We start from the raw sequence: 17,312 nt of genomic DNA on the forward strand, positions 1-17,312 counted from the left end.
TTAAAGCGTAGTAGAAGGATATTTTCAACAATTTATCATTTCACGGGATGTGTTTTTTTTTTACATTTAATATAATATTATATATTATTGAGAGATGAGACTTAAATAAAATATTGAATGGAAATTGTGTTTCTGAAAGCTTATTTTAAAGTATATCATAAGGCAATAGAATGAGATCTGACAAACGATTATGCGGTATTGTGACCTTTTGTATTATAGATAATACATATTGTGTATACCATTGGTATCATTGTAAATTCGAATGTGTCTTTCAAACGTCCAATTTGCAATATTTGCATATAAAAACGGAAAACTTATACTTAACGTCAGATTCAGTGGTCTATAGAAAGCGAAGACTTTTCTAAAAACTAACCAAAAAAAACACAAGAAAATTATTCATGGTTTTTTTTTAAATCAGTGATCTATAGTTTTGGGGGCTTTATTTGAAAGATAACACAATGTTCCTTCTTTTATTTTTTTAAGACGAAATCACTGGTGGAATAATTTTTATGCTGGAAACTGTTTTCATTTTTAATAATAGCGGAAACGAAATAAATTATACTTTTTAAAATCAAAACACCAAGAATATTTAACTCTGCAATCTTGAACTAATAGATAGAAATCTACTGTTTCATGTAAAATTAGAATTATGCTCCTAGGTTCGGTATTAATGGGTTATTTGAAATTTTAGATGACAACCACATGATATTCATATTTCGAAAACACACGAAATTGAGTTTGCTATTGTGACGAAACTAAGTCAGTGTGACCGCCAATTGTTTTCATTATATTTTATTGATCAAATCATGAAATACCTTCACTCAAATTTAAAGAAAGATCACTTGTAAAAATGTAAAGGCTGTTTGGTCTTTAAATGACAGAATGAAATTAACACTAGTAATTTCGTTCAATTAGTTGTCTGCATTTACTGTCATCTAAACCTATCAAACATAGAAAATAATAAGGAAATGAAATCCAAGACGTAAAATTGGGAAGAATTATATGACAAAAAGATACATAAAAAGCAAAACTATCCTTAAGTCAACTTGTGAAGAGTTATATGAAAAAACCTGAGTTGGAACCTAAGTTTCTAGTTTTTCGTAATTTATTAAAGGAGAATTTACGGTACAACCTTTGGATTTTACGAAAACTAAGGGACATCAGTCCAACACAGGTTTTATCGACCAGTTTTCAGTTTATAAAAAAAAACACTTTATTATTTTAGCGACAAAATCGAAACACGATAATCAGCTCTCTTATTTAATTCATTCATTTCATAAGACACGCGGCATATGTTAATTTTCAATTACTTTTCTAATGCCCCGCCCATCCATAGCAACGTGTGAAAATATTTTCAACGGGGGTAATACTTAACAAATAAAACCCGCCTGAGCACGAAGTTTGACGATCCGGAAAATTAACACCCGTTCCGTCCGAAGTTTACCAATTCTTATTTCGACATCATTTCTGTTAACAGACGACAACAAAACACGGCGTGTGTTGTCATTACAGAAGATAATACTCTGAAATATTGTAATTCAAAAAGTATATCTACGCAGAGATGTAACACAGAGCATTAAAAGAGGGACGAAAGATACCAAAGGGACAGTCAAACTCATAAATCTAAAACAAACTGACAACGCCATGGCTAAAATTTAAAAAAAAGACAAACAGAAAAACAACAGTACACATGACACAACATAGAAAATTAAAGAATAAACAACACGAACCCCACCAAAAACTAGGGTTGATCTCAGGTGCTCCGGAAGGGTAAGCAGATCCTGCTCCACATGTGGCACCCTTCGTGTTGCTTATGTGATTACAAATCCGGTAAATAGTCTAATTCGGTAGGTCACATTCATGAAAGGGAAGGGGATTGTAGTTACGACGTAAGGAACATATCCGATATCATTTGTGAAACGGTTATACCATAACGGTCAACCAACTCGTGATGGCGTCCGTAAAATTTACGAAGGGATGATTTCAACTTCGCCATTTGGAACTCTTGGTTTAATAGCTTCCTTGTGAGCAGTAACCCTCTATCAAGAAAATCATGATAGGAAATGCAAGCACGGGAATATCGTATCAATTGGGAGACATATACCCCGTATGCAGGTGCTGCTGGAATGTTGCTACTTAGAAATGGAAAGTTCACAATTGGAAAGCTGAAATCATCTCTTTTGTCGTAAAGTTTTGTTTTCAACCGACCCTCATTGTCAATTTCTAGATGTAAGTCAAGATATGAAGCCGACTTAACTGTATCTGTAGTATCCTTTATCTCCAATTCGATGGGATAGATGCGTTCCACATAGTCACCAAATTTTGAATTGTTTAGTGAAAGAACGTCATCTATATAGCGGAAAGTAGAGTTAAAGGATATTGCTTACTTCTTATCTTTCTTCCTAAGAAGTTCCTGCATGAAGTCAGCCTCATAATAATAAAGAAACAAGTCGGCAAGTAGAGGGGCACAGTTTGTTCTCATTGGGATGCCGACAGTCTGTTGAAAACACGTCCTCCGAACGTTACACATATGTTGTCAATCAAGAAATCAAGCATCTTGATAATATCGGTTTCAGAGAATTTTTTGTTTGAATCAGAGTGATTCTTTACAATGTATGATTTATCCCTCCCTAAGCCAAGATACTTGTATCTACGTTGGCCATTCTTTTTTATGAAGCAAAGTAATACCAACTCTTTCAATTTGTCTTTTAGTTTGGAATGTGGAATACTTGTGTAAAGAGTAGAAAAGTCAAATGTTTTAATTCTGTTACAAGATGAAAGAGAGTTAGATTGTATGTACTCTAAAAGATCTTTGGAATGTTTAAGTATCCACATCTGATTCACGCCACCTCTAGAATAGTCAGTTTCACAATAACTTCGAAGCCCGTCTTTGATTGTTGATAAAATAGATGTTAAAAATTTAGAAAGAGGTTTCATGGGGCACTTGGAAGACCCAGCAATATACCTATTTTTGTAAGGACACTTATGTAGTTTAGGTTTCCAATACAGTGATGGAAGATCCACTTCTTCGTCTTTGGTTGAAATACCAAAGGAACAAAGAACAGACCTATGATTATCCAGGATTTCCTCTTTGGTAAGTGTCGTGAGGGTATATGTTGAGTTTCCAAGTGAATTGTCTATACCTAATTCGTTTATCAAGCAATTAATGTAGTGATTTTTACAGACAAAAACTATGTTAATTGGGGCTTTGTCTGCGGGGACAACAACATATTTATCATGGAGGTCGGATAAGTGTTTAGCAACATTTGGGTCTTTAAAGATTGACGTAGCATGGGCATTGATGGACCCATTCAGTTTCTTGATTCTGATTTGTATTAACGACCTCACTGCCTTAATCCATTCGGATAGAGTGTCTACGTCTTCCTTTTCACGTTTAGCCCATTGCCTGGCATAATCCTCGACTGAGTCCATCAAAATTTTAAAGTTGTATTTCCAATTGATGGATTTAGGCTCACGATATTTCGGACCTTTCGATAACATATTTCGTAGAGAAGTGTTATTAACAACGTTAAGGTCACCGGTAATAACGTGGCCAGCAGGATTATATATGAATTGGGAACTAGCACAAGTGCAATCAGGAGGTTTAGACTTGAAGTCGTCAATATGGAGATTCTGCAAAACGCGTTTGTAATTGAAACTTTTAGTTGCAATAGGTTTGGTATAGGTATAAGAAATTATTAGTACAGACTGATCTTTGAAATAAGGATGTATTTTCGATTGAACTAATTTATGATGAAGGATATTGCCTAGGTTGACGCCATCGAGACCTTTGTTGGCAAAGGAAAGATTTAGAAAAGATCTTTTCTCTTTTTCATCTTTTCCAATGCGAACTGGCTTGAAAAGTCTGTGACTTGCAATATCCGAAATTATAGCTTGAAGTTTGTATTGGTTTGAATGAGGGTTTGTAACAGTGGATTCCAGACATAAATTGAACAGAGAATGAAGTCTTGAAAGGGGTAATGAATAAAGTTTCGTGCGAATGTGATGAATACCTAACGGCTTTTGTATGAATGACAGCAAGTCATTAATAGAGACATCATGCAGAGAAGGTGATGTATAATGACGATGACCATGACTGCGTCTACGTCGAGGAGTTAATGTCTGATCTATGACCGCACATACGTTTGTTTAGCCTTCCTTTCGTTTCACCGACGTATACCAATCCGCAAAGGTTGCACTCTAATCCATTAAACTTTGCTTGGACTTTCTCATTAAAAAAATAGCGTGGAGAATTTGAAACTTTTCATAATACTAAAACTGGATGAGATGTTGAGATGTTTTTTATTCATCAATCAGAATAAAAAAATGAAAAAGTTAAAATGGTGAAAAGCGTTCAGTAAATCAACTTAAGTATAGACTGGCTTAATTGTTATTGTTATTGGTTTTGGTAGGCGGCTTTGTAGTAATTGCGCCTTAAATTCATATAACATAAATATCATGTATATATACTTTCAGTTCTTAATTTATTTTGAGTATTACGTATATGACCGGCTAAATATGGAAAAGAAACTGCTCAAATTGATATAAAAATTGATCCTGTTTTTGTATCCTCGAAGGTTGGCTTTTCAGCTATTCTAACCGATATGAAGATGAAGAAACAAAGCTTTGGTGTAGTCAATCATTAGAAGGCTTTTTGCCAAGAGGACCTTATTTAAAGCATTATAATGACAATAGTGTTTCACTAAATGCTTGCATACGTTAAGGACTTTTGAACAAATGTTGGTTTAATGTTAAGATCTTTTTGTGTCGTCGTGGACGATAAAATCTGAGACAAATAACCCAGGACACATCTAATATCAAGACTGAAACTTGTAATGTTAAAATATAAAATAAGTGTTATTTAAAAAAAAAAGCCAGTGGATTGGGGAAAAAAACAATATTTAAAAATAAATGTTTATAATGCATGTTTTTTACTATGTTTTTTGGGATCAGATATTAAAGAATTTCACCATGTACTGATTTGGTTTAGATACATAAGTGGCGTTTCAAGATACATAAAAAAAAAGAAAAGATACAGGGTTATCACACATAAGACATAAGCCATTTTTTGTTACAATACAAGGACAAAAAAAGCATTATTAATAAAATGAACTATTTTATGCTAATTTAAGAAATAATTGATTTATAAATACAATCGACTCTCGTTATCTCGGAATCAGCCGGACCAGAGAAATAGTTCGATACTCACGTAGTTCGACTCAAATGAAATTCGGAAGTTTGACAGACCAAGAGACACAACTCTTCTTTAGCTTGGTAAAGCTAAAATGAGTCCGGATGAATATGGGAAGGGGCTCGCTTTTCTGGTATAAGATCGATGTGTTTGTATGTCCTGGTCTTTCATTCATTATTATGATAACGTTATTTTTACTTATTCAATAGTTTCAGTTGCGATGTTTTCCTATGGGTTTATCCGAGACAGTAATTGCCAATCGATCTTAGCGTTATTTAGGTCATTTAAAGTTGACAAAATTGTTTATTATCGGATACAAAAGATTTTAGAAAATTTAGATTTCTCTTTTTTTCATATAGTTTTACATAACGGAAATGTTTTTATAGACATGATAAATATATAGTTATAATTTATATTGATTTCTATAGTCTCTCCTAATTCTTTATAGAATGGCACTTGTATTTTAATTTATAAAATTAGTTACTGTTTTGTTCAATGTATATATTATGATGATTTTATTATATGTATTACAAGTGGTGAGACTCTAATAGAATATTGAATCTGAATCTCACTCTTTCAAAAGAAAATACAAGATTAAAGACGCCGATTGAGTAGTTTTTAGGTGATCACCAACGAAAGTCTTAATCCCCACTTTATTCACATCAAAGCTCATCGGTGTAAATTACGATTAACTGTTTTTGATAACACTTAAAATAATTTTTCATGATAATAAACAATGTATCACTAATTATCCATAAAACAAATTATAAAAGATAATCTTAGGTACACTCTCGTGGACTTAGCATGTCATAAATCAATACAATGGTCAGTAAATGGAAATTTAATTGAAGGCACGTGTATTGTCAGATTAACTCTTAAATCCATTTAAATTCCGGAGGTAATGTTTTAACATATGTGTATGATTTAGGCATTTCCTCATGTAGAAATGCCGGATAATATCTTGTAACGTTGTTATATAACTAGGAAAAGTCTCTTACTTGTATGACAGTTGCGAAAGTTTCATTTTTTTGATGACATCGTGTGTGTAAAACAAACAGACTTAATTGGAACAAATTTGGATTAAGCGATCAAGAATATGTTTTAATCTTCATCTCTTTTAAAACCAAAAAATATACAACAAAGAAGCACATGGTAAAGGAAAAAATATTAAAGAAGTATTTAGAACTTGGAGGAGTATCATTTTCATTCCTCAAAGTATAAGGATTATGTCGGGGGTATGTCTGGAAAATATTGTTTGACTAACATTGTGTTATCGTCTTAATTACTATTCAAACAAACAAACAAATATGTAACATAGAAACACAAAAAGGCATAAAGACAAAGCACATTTGCAAAAATGAAAAACAAGAATAAAACAAAAATCCCATGGAACAATAGCACAATGACATCACCATTATTAACAGTTTTAATTGCCTATCTATATATCACTTCTAACGTACAACAACATTCTATTTAATAGGTGTTTCCACTTTTCCGTGGTAAGACCTATTGATTTTGTTCTGATTTTTATTTTTCTTCCGCCTAATTTTCTTCTTGCGCTGTGTTATTGTTTAAAAGATGTCGCTTATATATTTGGAATATGATATTGTACAGTTTATACGCTTTTGAAAATAACACTGCTTAACCGAAAACTTTACGTTGTAAGAGTAATCTCCACAAACACTATTTTTCTGGTGGTCATAACTCCTTCGGAACCGTAATAGATGATTTTTTACCAAATTGCTCGTAACATCTTCGAATTCAGAATTGGTGTGGCTATTCGAACCGAAGATGTCTGGAGACTCCATATGAGAGTTAATCCCCCTTATATATTTGAAATAAGTGATATTCACTTCTAACTGGTAAACCATAAGTGATAGAGACCTAGGGTTTATGAATGTTAGGTTTTTGGTAAAAAAAAAAATAAATAGTAAGTCAATGTCAAAGGTCAAGGTCATATTCTCAATTTTGATTTTGGCTTATTTTCACTTATTTTCAAAAACCGTATAAGATACCGACAAATGATTTTTACTAAATTGTTAGTTGCAACCTGTTGTAAATAAAGGCAACAGTAGTATACCGATGTTCAAAACTCATAAATCGATAGAAAAAAAAACAAATCCGGGTCACAAACTAAAACCGAGGGAAACGCATTAAATATAAGAGAATGACGACACAACATTAAAATGTAACACACACAGAAACGAACTAAGCATTAGACAAAATCCGACGAATATAACAAACATAACATCAAAACTAAATACATGAATTTTGGATAGAAAAGTAACGTGACACGTCTTATAATAATGTGAATTCTCACTCAAATATAAGAGGAAACAAACGACACAAAAGAAACACAACGTTAAAATGTAACACACACAGAAACGAACTATAATATAACAATGACCATATTCCTGACTTGGTACAGGACATTTTTTAAAGAAAAAAATGGTGGGTTGAACCTGGTTTTGTGGCATGCCGAACCTCACTCTTTTATGGCCATGTTAAATATAACACTAAAATGACAACACAACATTACAGGACTACAATACAAATAAATAGGAGAACACAATTGACAAAGAAACACACGAATAATAGCTAACAAAAGGCACCAGGTTTAAAATATAAAACGCCAGATGTGCGTTTTGTCCACACAAGACTTACTAGCACTACAAACCATTAAAGTCTGAAATGGCCTATATCTGTACTCGACTGTACTGATTTTTACTCGACCAGTCTGAATTGGTCTGACTTTTACTTGACATTACTCGACCCCAGTCTGAACCATACTTGACTGTACTGAATCGTACTTGACCCTTATCTTTGCCGTTGAAAATAGTCTGAACTATTACTCGACCAGTCTGAAACAGTCTTAATTCATTCTCGACTTGTACTCGACCTATTTTTCCAGTCTGAACCATACTTAACCAAAGGTCTGAACAGTACTCGACCAGTCTGAACCATACTAGACAAAAAAACTCTACTTTTTTAACCGTTAAAATAAATTTCTATTTCATGACATATATAACAGGCAACAAAATTTATTAAAAATTTAACCTTATATTAGAAATATATCTATGATTATATTTAGGATGAAAAAAAAATATATTATATAAAACTTATATCAAAAAGGGATAATATTAAATAAATAAATAAAATTGTTTTTCTGATTAGTGGTGAAATATAAAGAATAACCTCTACTTGTGGCAAACTCATAAATAAGATCACACCTGGTCAGAGGTATTAAATTCTAAATAACATTGATTCAAAATTGCAACATCCTGTTTAAGTTAAATAACAAGGCCTTTCAAATATACATGTATGTACTAGATAAGTAATACACGAATTTAAGAAAATAGGGCTTTCTTTTTACCTGTAAAATTAAACACACATGTGTTGAGGTAATTAGAACATATTAAAGTGCTTTCTGTATGCCATGTTAATTTGACAAAAAAAATTACTTAAATTATTTGAAATAAATTTTTACTGTTACTTTGGAATACATTTCTTTTTTTAAAAAAGGTTATCAAGGATTGCTATGTAAATTCTATTATCATGATTACATTAAATTTTTGGTTTAATAAAACAAAACAATTAAGCTCTCATTTTTTTAAAATTTATTAAGTTGTTTTATATACTATTTTATATATATATTAATAAAAAAAAAACATTCACTGCATTATTAATTCAACTCAACTAAATCTTTACTAGGTTTAAGTTAATGGTGAAAATAGTCCAGTTACCATAAAATACTTCCGAAGTATTCATAAAATTTTGAATAAATATTGAAAATATTAGTCATTTGTTAGTCACAATTCATTATTTTAGATTATGTGATCAGCTTGTTTTATTTATATTTTAAAAGTTGATATATATTTTTACGTAAGTGTTAATATTGTGTTGACGTTATATTATGATTGATTATTGTGAAATTTTAATTTCAATACTGTATTGAATACATTTTTAATTTCAATTTGTTGTTCAAATTTCATTTTTATTTAAAAAAAATCCTAAATTGATAAAATTCAGTTGATAGATACAAAGAATAGATCTAGGTTGGTTAAGACTTGGTCGAGTATGGTTCAGACTTGGTCGAGTATGGTTAAGACTTGGTCGAGTATGGTTCAGACTAGGTCGAGTATGGTTCAGACTAGGTCCAGTACGGTTCAGACTAGGTCGAGTACGGTTCAGACTAGGTCGAGTACGGTTCAGACTAGTATAAAATGGTTAAGTACTGGTCAAGTACACATTCAGACTGTTAAGTATGGTTCAGACTACAGTCGAGTATTATCAAGTAAATCTCAGACGAATTCAGACTGGTCGAGTAAAAATCAGTACAGTCGAGTACAGATATAGGCCATTTCAGACTTTTAATGGTTTGTAGTGTAGTGACGCCCAGATACAAAAGTGTGAAAGCCAAAGCAAGTACAAAGTTGCTACAAAGAGCATCGAGGACCAAAAGTTTTAAAAAGTTGTGCCAAAAACGGCCAGGGTTTTCTGATAGGTACCAGAACATCCCTATTATATAGAATAATTTATACTTTTGCAAACATTAAATTTTATAAAATGACTATATAAAAGATATACATGATAAAACTGAAGTATTAACTAATTACAGAAAACAATCGGGTAAATTACATAACCCGACAAAATCCAACACAATCCAACCCGAAAAATATACCCGAATTAGTCAAGGCCTCAACGCAAAGTGACGTCACATTTGAAATTGTAAAAAAGACAAAAACATGACGTCACATGTAACACATTAGTTTTGATTGCAAGAGTATGTTGACCGTAAAGGAGCGTTTTCTCCCTTTTCGTATCAATAATTACATGTATGGTCGTATAACTCATTTACCAAGTATAATAAAGACCTAGGTTAATTTTATTAAACGTCATTGGTTTATGACCTTGAAATTGAGCTTACGGTCAAAGTTGAATTTGATGTTCTAGATTTTGACCTTTTCTTTAAATTCATATTTACACACGATAAAGCCATGGGACTTTCTTTTATTAGATTGCAATTTACATGACCTTGAAAATCCAACCGGAAATGACTTTGTGTAGTCTGGAAGTAGCTTTGTTTTGTACTTATTTGATGTAAAAGTATATTAGAATCATATATTTTTGGAACCAGTGTCAAGTAAACTTTTAAAAAATACCGGAAGTGATATTTTACAGACCGGAAGTAACAAATTATCTCCCTTAATTTAACAAAATTATTTAAAATACATATATATTTGGAATTTTTCGAGAAGAACTGTAATAAAAAATATTAAAAACCAATTGTTCAGAGAACAATTGAAGGTCTTTCAACTTCCTACGATTAATTCCCAAGAACTTTTGTAGTGAAAAGAAATTTTCAATGCCGTAGTTTCATTGAAGATATTTTGTTTCAAATGTGAGTCACAGTGACCCGCTACTGTATGAGATATGGGTGCAGTACAATGCCCTCTCGTATTACTATGAGGATCCTCAAAAAACACCCCTAATGATAAATTCTTTACATCACAGGAAAAACAAAGATGACCCCCATCTCTTTTCCATGTCAAAGAGACTTTCTTTGGACTTGAACTCGTCGTTACTGAAAAAAAAGACAAACTAATATTAGCACATACTATAGGGAGTATAGGTGCACTGTACCAAACAATGTTTCGGAGCTTAATTAAAACACTGCTTTGAGTCCATAACACATCAATAAACCATGTGTGCTCTACATGTATAGTGTTTCAATATGCTTAAGGGTACTCGCAGTCACTGACAGCTAGTTAAAATCCAAAAACCATTAAATAATGAAAAATCAATGCATCAGAGACTAAAATCAACTAAAACACATCCAGGGATTTTGAATGTTAACGTCATGAACAATCAAAGAAGACTTTTATTAACTTGTGCATTGCCTAATATAAATGCATCAACAGGCACTAGGATAGTTAGCGTTTAACCTCCTTATAGATAAAAAAAAAAAAGAAAGATCGTGGGTGTGTCTTTGAAAAGAATACAATTTTAATTATGTTTTAATTTGCCGATGACAAAAATATTTTTACAAATATATTCAAATATCTAATTATAACATTGATAAGATAACCTTTACTTATAAGTTTGTGTAAAGGTCGAATTAGGTTGCCGGGGGGTTTCAACAAAAAGTATGGTATAATTGACGATACACCGAAAAATTGTGAAACAAAATATGAATAACTGTTTTAACCTATCGCATCTTTTGCTGCTTAAAATTGTATATTTCAAATAGTTTTGTTAGTATACTTTAAAAATAAGAATCAGCCAAATAACCCATTTCGGGCCTTACACAGTGACGTAATTTATTGAATGACGTCATTGTTTGGTATGTGACGTCACGAACGTCAAGTTTTCATATTTTTTGGCACACTAAGTGCAACTATAAAAAATACAAAACACACAAAAAAATATGATAATAAACAAAATATTTTTAAAACAACAGCACGCAAATTGTAAGGTAACCCAGGTGCTTCGGATAAGTAATTGAGAAGTTCTTTTTAGGCTTTTGAAGCAAGACAAAAGTAGAACTGAAGGTAGCCCAGTTCTATGGATCAGAAAACAGTTCATATGATATAATACTCTCCTGTTGAAATATATGATAAAGCATATAAAACATTATCATCCCTCGCGCCTAAAGGTTCTTGGGCAGATATTGGTGTCTCGGGATGATACGACATATGATACGGATTTTGCCATGTATTATTCTCTCTATATAGCTACCGAAGATATATATGGACGTTGCTAACTTCAACTACCAATTATGTATTTTCAAGACAGCTAAATCCAAGTGCAACATATACATTGAGCTGCAAAATTTTCTTATTTTCAAGGCAGCTAAATTCAAGTGCAACATAGACATTGAGCTGCAAAATTCTCTTATTTTCAAGCCAGCTAAGTGCAACATATACATTGTGCTGCAAAAGTTTCTTACATCTTCATCCGATTTCACCTGGATAGATGCACGCTTGATAAGGCTAGTCGGTCTAGCGAAATATTGCGTTTATCTTCATCATTTTGTAAATATTTTAAACATTCTTATATTTACATACTAAATAGTGTGTTAAAATTACATTGTTAGGCAATCTGTATATTGATATATATTTATACGAGTCTAAATTGAAAACTACGTTCAAACCTATGATTGCGGTGGATAAAAACCGCAATTTGTATACGTGTGCATGTAAAACAAATTTCGTTGTAGAAGGGTCTTAATACAGCACAAATAACATTTTCTAAAAGACCAAAAAAGTGAAGAAGTATATTTATATAAAACGCATTTGACTAACAGGTCGAACAACTGATGTTCTTTTACCCTGCTGACTGCCATTGGCGATTGCCAAATAAAATTGATCACAAGATGTAACACAATGGATCTTAATATAAATTTAATACTAAACAGAAAACAATTAACTTGTGGTCACGATGTTATGCCACAAACATAAGGTGTTAATATTTTTTTGTACACCAGATCCGGATTTCGACAATAAATGTCTCTTCAGTGATGTTAGAGATCAAAACGGTATTTGGAGGGCCATATTAAATGTACCCTCATTTTTAGATAGACTCTTGAATTTTAAGAGTCAATATAGGATGAACGGATCATATAAACCGGAGGGAAATATGATACAAGCCCAAACGAAAAAATATAAACGAGTCTAAATTGGAAACTACGTTCAAACCTATGATTGCGTTGGATAAAAACCGCAATTTTTATACGTGTGCATGTAAAACAAATTTCGTTGTAGAATGGTCTTAATACAGCACAAACAACATTTTCTAAAAGACCAAAAAAGTGAAAAAGTATATTTAAACAAAACGCATTTGACTAACAGGTCGAACAACTGATGTTCTTTAACCCTGCTGGCTGCCATTGGCGATTGCCAAATAAAATTGATCACAAGATGTAACAAAATGGATCTTAATATAAATTGAATACTAAACAGAAAACAATTAACTTGTGGTCACGATATCATGCCACAAACATAAGGTGTTAATATTTTTTTGTACATCAGATCCGGATTTCGACAATAAGTGTCTCTTCAGTGATGTTAGGGATCAAAACAGTATTTGGAAGGCCATATAAAATGTACCCTCATTTTTAGATAGACTCTTGAATTTTAAGAGTCAATATAGGATGAACGGATCATATAAACCGGGGGTAAAATATGATACAAGCCCAAACGGAAAAAATATAAACTACGTTCAAACCTATGATTGCGTTGGCTAACAGGTCGAACAACTGATGTTCTTTAACCCTGCTGACTGCCATTGGCGATTGCCAAATAAAATTGATCACAAGATGTAACAAAATGGATCTTAATATAAATTTAATACTAAACAGAAAACAATTAACTTGTGGTCACGATATTATGCCACAAACATAAGGTGTTAATATTTTTTTGTACACATATACAGGGAAAAATATATTTCTCTATCTGTATTTACACGCCATTTCACGTTGAATTGATTAAAAAATATCCTTATTAGCTTTCTCTTCACATTTATGATTATGCCCCATTGCAATAACGATACATGTGTATCTGAAAAACTGTTCTGATAAGTTATGAGAAATATGAAACATATTTACTGGACTCTCTGTCCGTGTGTTACACACTTGTAAAAACGGTCGAGTTTGTGTTTTTCAAACGATCAAAACCGTACCCGATGTACATATTCAATTTCGGGAGGGGTAACACAGTTCGAAGGAAAAGATCACATCGCCATTTTTATCAACGAAGGACTACGCCGCTACAAGACACCATGTTTAAGTTGATGTATTCCTTCATGAATAGAATAATTGACTTCTCGTTCCAATGTATCATTACTTAAGCAAAACATACCAGCGTATGGAATTTATAATTCAAGACGCTAGTTACTATAGAGCTTTGTCATTGCAAATTCTTTTTGGACAGTGCCAATCAGGGTTTGGAAGTCCTCACAAACTGATTGACCAACAAAATTGCCCGTGTTCTAAAAAAACAAGATACGTTGTCCCTTAAACATGGAGTCATGATTTTCCAGTTTTCGAAAAAAGACTCTGGGTTTCTTACCAGAAACGGGACTTGCTGCGCAATATATTTTAATGTGGTCCGTGTTGATCAAGTATCGTTGGTTTTATATGTTACACTGTCATTGATATATTTTATTTTTTTGTCAGCGGGTCAGAAATTGTTTCTCTTTGTCTTTTCCTTGACAAAGCTTTGCCGGATTTATATTTTTCCCCAATAAGAATAGTAAAACCCCGTCGCAAGTTTTGTGCGCCTGAACCAAGTCCTGAAAATGTACGGCCTTGACACGGTTGATATTTTAGTTAATGATGTCACATTTTGACTGTATGCTTCGCTTTTATATTTGATTCTTTTTTAGTCGATCAGAGATCGCTGGGTGTTTTTTTTTCATTTTTTTTTCTTCTTTTTTATGTACCGTAAAAATAATGCTTTTCTTCATTCTAAATTTTAAAAAAATCCATGTCATTTGGACTCTGTCTTTCTTGCCAATCAAATCAATTTCAAGCAATAAAACCATGAGTAATCAATATAGTATTATTTTCAATTCATATTTTGCGACGACCCCTCACAAATTACCTGTCGTAGTCGTGCTCAACTGTAGGTGTAGACAATTGTTGAAAAGGTCTACTATTACAAACCCGGTAAATAGTATAATTCATAAGTGATTGAATTTTTATTGATTTTTATTTCATTTCATTTTAAATAATATTTGATATATATCGTAATAAAGAAATATGTGACAAGATCAATATTTAATCTCTCCCAATATTACATATACAAAGATTAAATCATACATATATGATATAGTGGAAAATAAATGCTACTAATGAGCACACACACACACACACACACCTCTAAAGTTTTAATAACTAGATGTATTATAGTATATTTATGCTTTTACTTTTTTGCATTTGCTAGAAGTATAGGGGGAGTGTTGAGATCTCATAAACATGTTTAACCCTGCCGCAATTTTGCGCCTGTCCCAAGTCAGGAGCCTCTGGCCTTTGTTAGTCTTGTATTATTTTTAATTTTAGTTTCTTGTGTGCAATTTGGAGTTTAGTATGGCGTTCATTATCACTGAACTAGTATATATTTGTTTAGGGGCCAGCTGAAGGACGCCTCCGGGTGCGGGAATTTCTCGCTGCATTGAAGACCTGTTGGTGACCTTCTGCTGGCGTCTGCTCTATGGTCAGGTTGTTGTCTCTTTGACACATTCCCTATTTCCATTTTCAATTTTATTAAGTGTGTAGGCAATTAAACATAATTTATTCAAATACCTTGAGACATGTAAATATCGTTTAAAAATCATAAGAACTATGAATATAGTATTTAAGAAAAGAAACAATCCACATTCAATCTATCTAGGCTTGGATCAGTTTGTAAATAAACTGATGCAGTTGCTAAATTGAATTATATAAATGCCTAAGAATGTAACTTTGACACACTTATGAGTGTTATAAAGAAAAGCTGTAATATTCTTTATATATTTACGCAATATTTCGCTAAACAAATTAGCTTCGTCAGGCACGTGCAGCCAACCAGGTGAAAAATCGAAGGTTGTAAAAAAAATTGCAACTTAAAGTAGCTTTCAAAGACAAATACATTAAGCTGCAAACAAAATCTTAAAAGGTCAAATATAATACAGGCCCACAATAGTCTTAATTCAAAACAACGTTTAAACCTATGATTGCGTTTGATAAAAAACACAAATATTTTACCGCATGCAAAACAAATGTCTTTGTAGAGGTGTTTAAATTCAGCACAAACAACATTTTTCGAAAGACAAAAAAAGAGAAAAAAAATATATTTTAACAAAACACAATAAGCAGGTCGAACAACTGATGTTCTTTAACCCTGCTGACTGCTATTGTCGATTGCCAAAACCAACGTATGATATACCGCAAACACGAGATGCAATTGATTGCACACAATATCCGGATTTCGACAATTAAGGGGGCTCGAGGGTATAAATCAGATACTTTTTTTACATATAGGATTTCCCTATTTTTTTCTATAAATGAACTTTATCATATATTTTCATGGAAAATAGAATAAAAAAATGGGGTCAGCGTTCATTTAAGCTCATAATCTGCCATTGAAAGAAGCATGCATTTTTGTTCAGGTCCTTTGTTTTTGTTGAACTAATAATTTGGAGAAATAAAGGTAATACCGAAATGAAAAAAGAAATTAATTAAATCACATAAATCACTTAAATTTTACAATTGTTTAGTTAAAGTTAAGCTTATTTGAAAAAAGGATAAAAAATATAGATGATTTAAAAAAGATATTTCAATTTTATTTTTAAAAAATAGCATTTTTGCATCAAAGGGAGAAAATTTTGAGCTTTTTCAATGATATAAACATTTTTAAAGTAATCTGGGGCCAAAACTAATGTAATTTTTGTTGGGTTTTTTTTTGCACCATATCATAAGGTAAAAACTAATATTGACGAGTTTATTTATATGGCTTTCCAAATACCTTTTCGAATCCTAACATCACTGAAGAGAGATTAAGACGGGTCGAGGGTTTAAATTACAACAAAAATTTAATTATTTAAATAAATCTTAGAATATTAAAATATAAAATGACATAGTCATGGTAAAAATTAATATTTGTAATTAATAGTAAAAAAATATATAACTCCTAAAAATAAATTGACAGCTACACATCTCAAGACAATCATCATTTTTTAATTCATAATTTTCAAGAAGGTAATCAAACATATACATTGTACATAACAGTATTCTTTGAATTTTAATTGGATTACCTCCCTTACACTGCTTTTAAATCCTTATATATACCAAGAAATTTGTGTTTGCACTAGACGCGCTATTTATCTACAGAAAACTCATCAGTGACGATCGAATGAATAAGAGCTAAAAATCCAAAATAGAGTTCTAAGTTAAAGAGTATTAATCTAATCCTGAGGTAGAAAAGCCTTAGTTTTTTCAACAATAAAAATTTTGTAAATAATTTATTTATAAAATGACCAATTGAATGACAATTCATTTCAACACAGAAGAGCTGACTACTGGGCTAGTGATACCCACCAGCAGTGACATCGACCAAGTGGTTGTAAATACATTCATCATATA

The sequence above is a fragment of the Mytilus edulis genome, chromosome 5 (assembly GCF_963676685.1).
Source record: "Mytilus edulis chromosome 5, xbMytEdul2.2, whole genome shotgun sequence".
In the NCBI taxonomy this organism is placed as follows: Eukaryota; Metazoa; Mollusca; class Bivalvia; order Mytilida; family Mytilidae; genus Mytilus; species Mytilus edulis.